This window comes from Rhincodon typus, chromosome 29, assembly GCF_021869965.1.
Source record: "Rhincodon typus isolate 14 chromosome 29, sRhiTyp1.1, whole genome shotgun sequence".
NCBI classification, from domain to species: Eukaryota; Metazoa; Chordata; class Chondrichthyes; order Orectolobiformes; family Rhincodontidae; genus Rhincodon; species Rhincodon typus.
Window position 1 is genome coordinate 34,350,255 of NC_063360.1, and position 5,746 is coordinate 34,356,000.

Here is a 5,746-nt window from a genome sequence, read left to right on the forward strand (position 1 = left end):
GGGGGGGAGGGGAGCTGAATCTGCGGAATTCCTTACCGCAAAGGGCCGTCAAGGCTGAGTCATTAAGTATATTCAAGACTGAGACTGACTAATTTTTAATCTGTAAGGGATTCAAGGGTTGTGGGGGAAAAGGCAGGAAGGTGGAGTCGAGGATGATCAGATCAGCCATGATCTCACTGAACTGTGGGCTGAACGGCCTAATTCTGCTATTTATGGTCTTATAATGGGGCTGACCAACAGACCCCAGAAATCACAACCAAGGACGGTGACAACACAAAAATAGGCGCTGCCAGAATTTGTTACTGCTCCCCTATCGAGGCGAGTGACAACAAGTCCCAACATTAACTGCAGTCGAAAGTGATGACTCAAACACATTTCTGTCTCAGGAGTGAATACCAGCAATCGTTTTAAAAGCTTACAGGTTGGTTCATGAAGAGAAAGAGATCCAGTTTAGATTGTTGAGTATAATTGGATTCTTTACAAAGCGGGGTGAGAGTAAAGACATTTCTTCCATCCCAGAGGGTGGTGGGAATCTAGAGCTCACTGCCTGTAAACCTGGTAGGGGCAGAAACCCCCATAATATTTGAGAAATATTTAAATGTGCAGTTGCAATGCTAAGGCATACAAGGCCATGGGCCAAAAGGCTGGAAAATGGGACTAGAATAGTAAGGCGGTTGTTTTTGACTGGCACAGACTCAATGGGCTGAAGGGCCTTTTTTTGTGCTGTGGACTTCAATGACTGTCTGGAGTCCACAATGGCCTGGGCCACCCAATTGTTTAGTGTAGATTTCAGTTCACATTGAGCTCCAGTCACGTCAGTGCTGTACCCAATTGCCAACACAATCACGACTGGTAGACCATGAGTGATAAGAAGATTCAGTTCTCCTGTTAGTGTCCACATTGCCCTTGTCTGAGGCACCTGCGAGACACGTCCAAGGGAAAAAATTCTGGATTCGTATACATGTAATTCACAACCTCAGGTTTCAACCCAAGACGTTTCACAGACAACGGAGCACTTCCGAAGGCTCATCACTGGCGTAAAGTATAGAAACAAAGTGCCCAATTCATGCATAGTAAGATCCCATAAAATGATCCCCACTCACCTAGTTTGCAGATTTCATTTGACATGAGGGACTGTCAACTTGGTGGACCTTGTTGCACTAAATTTCTCTTTAGCTCATTTTTCTGGCTTTTTTTCCACTCCCATTTGCCAGTAATGGCCCCAAGGTTGAACTAGACCACTTTGCTATCTTGGACCTCTACCCATCCCCTCAACCCTGGCCCTGCTACAACTCAGGCTGCTTTCAGCACAGCCAACCCATTTCCATCTACTTGTGGTCCCCACTATCATCTTGGTAATCTTCCTTGCATACCATTTTCTATCCCTATGTCTGCCTAACTGTGTCTCTTTCCCTCTAGGCCTCATCTCCGCCTATCTATTCACTTAGGCCCAAACCCACAAAACCCCATGTTTTCCGTGCATACACCTTTTCCTACACACAATCAGTTCTGAGAAAGGGTCACTGGACCTGAAATGTTAACTCTGCTTTCTCTCCATAGATGCTGCCAGACCTGCTGAGTTTCTCCAGCAATTTCTACTTTTTGTTGCAGTCTTGGTGTTGTGCCTGACCGGAAGATGAACTTGCGATCATTCACCGCATCTGCCATTCTCCAACTCGGTCACATTCCTGGCATGTTTCCTATTGTTACCCTCACCTGCATGCTGTTGGCACCTGCAGACTATGCCAACACTTACATGGATGGTGTATCTTCCACCTGCGTGCAATGAAGCCTTAAAAACACCACTACTTGTACACCATCTCAGACCATGTCCCATTCATCCACTGCCCTGAATCTGCTAATTTACATGAGCTACATTATAATGTGCATCCCCAATTTTAATGACTCCACCATCTCTGGAACTCCCTCCCTCTCTTTCCTCCTTCAAGACACTGTTTTATTTTAGAGTTTTGAAAGAGAACTGCGGATGCTGCAAATCTGTAACAATTAAAAACATAAAGTGCTGGAGAAACTCAGCAGGTCTGGCAGCATTTATGGAAGAGAATAACTGAGCTAATGTTTCAGCCCCACTCTTGAAGTACTTGCCCCCAAACACATGCTGCCAGAACTTTTAAAAACATTTGCTCAATATCTCTCCCGTTAAGCTCTTTGAGATGGTTAATGATCTCAGAAGCAGCAATGTCGCTCCATGTTGTTGTTGATTAACTATGAACCAGCTTTTGGTTCCCTGGTAACACACTGCCTCTAAGTCAGCAACTGAAAGGGTGAGGTTGCTAAGGACTGGAATGATTGGCACAATCAGAAAATAAGTCCAACGCTGGAGGATCGAGGCCAGGAAACTAATTGCAACACAGAGAGATAAAGTAGCCTTACCCTTCTATTTACCCCTAGCCCTGTCATTCTGTCCCAGGTTTGGCTTTCAGCCAGTTAACTTCCAAAAGCTATCGTTCATTCTTGTGGCACCCACCCTTTCAGGCAGCTTGTTCCAGAACACAACTATTTGTGGCTTATTTACATAGCCGATTTCCTCACATTACCCCTGGGTTTTTTTTTTGTTGATTATCTTTTATCTGAGTCTTTTCGTTAGCATTTCTTCTACTGCAAAAAAAACCAACTGGCGTCTATTAAACATCCACCCTGTCCCACCCCACTAACCAACTCTACACCTCTCTGTCTCTGTACCTCCTAAAGACCACTCATTCCATTTATGTTACCTCCCACTCAACCAAAATGTCTATGTTAAATTCCACCTGATGATGCTTCTGTCTAATTCCAGTGTCTCTCTCTACATCTGATACCTGATCTCATCCTCACTACTTTACTACATTCTGACAACTGTCATAACATTCAAGGCTATGGGACAAGTGCTGGAAAGTGGGACCAGTGTAGATTTAAAGTAGTTTTTATTGGTGCAGACTCGATTGGACAAAGGGCCTCTTCTGTCCTGTATGTTTCTATAGCTCCAGATACAAGTCCTATACCTCCCATCCTCCCAGGTCTAGATCATCAATGTGTACTCAAAGACGGCTATGGTCCTAACGCTAGCTTGCCAACAGCGCTGTCCACTGCATCTAAGTAATACACAAGTTTAATCCTTCACAGTTGAATCATTCAATTCAGTTCTGCTACCAAGCCTGCTGTCATTAGGCATTTTTAAATGCTTTTTGAAAATTCATATATGCAACATCAACACATGCAAATTAGTCGATCATGAATCGCTTTCTATGTTTGGTTGATAATGCGTTAATTTATAAATAATGCTCCTTGACTTACATACTATTACCGTCTCAATCACACAGCTCTAACCCTAAAGTTAATTGAGATTTGCAATTGCATGCAAGAAAATAAACTATTTAATACGAATCCCTAAAAGCCATGTTACAGAGAGTCCCTGTTTTAAGTATCCCCCTTTGAAGATTTTTCATTTTAAAGTTGTTTCGATTTTACGCACCCTCCCATCTTCTGTTTTAATAGCCATTACTTCCTGGTTGCATCTCATGACATGACATCTCTTGCATCATCAGGGTAGCCCCTGATTATGTTTGCACTGTGCAGTCAAGGTTTTCTTAAAACAGATCCTGCAATAAATTTCATTTTGATTTTTCAACTTCTCTGCTGTTTGTACCAATATTTGTAAAGGAACTGCTGTGGACTTAGTTTACATTAAATAAAATCTCTGATAAACTGCAATCTACAGTCCTCCCCTTGTACAGGTACAACAGTAAACAGTTAAATTGAGTCTGAAAAAGAGTCATACCAGAAATGACTTAGAATCATAGAACGCCTACAACATGGAAGCAGGCCATTTGGCCCATTGAGTCACACTAACCCTCTGAAGACCATCCCACTCAGACCCACCCCATACTCTATCCATGTAACCCTGGCTAATTCCCATGGCCAATCTACCCCAACCTGCACATCTTTGGAATGTGGGAGGGAACCCACGCAAACACAGGGAGAATGTGCCAACTCCACACAGACAGTTGTCTGAGGGTGGAATCGTGCCTGGGTCCCTGGCACTGTGAGGCAGCAGTGCTAACCACTGTGCCACCTGACATAATGATACTATGTACAACCATTCTTGCTTCAGGTTTGCTCTTATCAATTACAGGCTGCAGCTGACTGTCTCTTTAAAGGCACTTGGCCAAGTCCTAAAAATTCTTGATGCGTTATCATTACCATTAAAGGAAGAACTTTCATTTACATAGCTCTTTACACAGCCACAGAATTTCCCAAAGCACTTCACAACCAATGAAATACATTTAAGTGCTGGCACTGCTGTAATGTTGGAAACATGAGAACTAATTCACACACAGAAAGCTCCCACTGATATAACATGATCTTAACCCAGTTAATCCAGAATTCAGCGTCCTGGACAAATGGTAATTACCAGGATATTAATGAGATTAATGTGCAAAAATGCAAACTAATTGTTTTACATTTCCACTCCCCTGCTCAGGGCGAAAAAGTAGTTTAATGTCTCTATGGAAAGATATGGCACTTTGAGGTTCTTGGTTGGAGTGGGCTGGTGGTGAGGAGGCAAAATGCAAAGGTTAAATTCTATTTCTTTCTGCAATCATTTCTCAGTAAATTGTGTTTTTTAAATGCAGTGAGCAATTGATATGAAACAGCTCTTAGCCTCCACAGCTGCGCCAGCTCTCAAACTATTTCAATAAATAATGCACGGTCATAACAGCCATTTTCTGAGTGAACAGAAGGAAATCCAACCCCATAAGGACAGTCTGTCCATTACCCTCCCATCAAATCTTCCGCTTTCTCTCCCCCCCTTCTTTCTCTCTTCCCATCTCTCCCAAACTTGCCCTCCCTGTATCCCAACATCTTTCCCGTTAACTCTCCTTCTCTTCCACCCATATTTGTCCCTTTCCCTCTTCTCACTGGATACCTTGTCTTCCTAGGCAGGCCCCCCTTGCTTTCCTTCTATTCTTCATAGTCCCCTCCCTATTTCCTCTTTCCCTCAGTCCTTCGCTGCTCCCCTCTCCCCTCCTTTCTGCCTCTTTCCCTATGTCCTTCCTCTCCCATCTCCCCTTTATCCCTTCCCTTCCTCCCTCCTCCTCTATTTCCCCTCCTTCTCATCCTCCTCCTCGCCCTGACATCTCCTCTCCCTATTCCCCCCTCCACCACTCCATTCCTCATGGCCTCCTTCATTGTCCCCCCCACCGTCCAATTCCTCTCTGTAGCCCCTCTTGCCCTTGTCTCTCCAATTCCCCCCACACCCCTCCCCTGGCCCCCCCAGCATCACCCCCCCCCCTCCCTCCTGCTACCACCCTCCCCCACCTCAACCCTTCAGTCTCCCTAACTTCCTCTCCTCCCTTCTCCTCTCTCCCTGAACCTCCCTCTTTCCTGCACCTTGCCCCTACCTCTCCCCTTTGCCCCCTCCCCCCCCCCAACCCCCTGCCCACGGTGTTGTTCCCCCCCCCCCCGGTCCCGGTCCCGCTGTCCCCGTACCTGCCACCCCCCGTGTCCCCGTACCCGGTCCCCGTACCTGCCACCCCCCGTGTCCCCGTACCCGGTCCCCGTACCTGCCACCCCCCGTGTCCCCGTACCCGGTCCCCGTACCTGCCACCCCCCGTGTCCCCGTACCCGGTCCCCGTACCTGCCACCCCCCGTGTCCCCGTACCCGGTCCCCGTACCTGCCACCCCCCGTGTCCCCGTACCCGGTCCCCGTACCTGCCACCCCCCGTGTCCCCGTACCCGGTCCCCGTAC

The 5,746-nt window shown here is 46.4% G+C and overlaps 1 protein-coding gene across 1 annotated transcript in view; it reads right to left on the minus strand.

Annotated features, from left to right (window-relative positions):
- The window catches only part of LOC109923637 (beta-1,4-galactosyltransferase 2-like), a 46,437-nt gene that overhangs the window by 40,356 nt on the left and 335 nt on the right, over positions 1 to 5,746 (minus strand). The gene's annotated exons all lie outside the window — the stretch shown is intronic.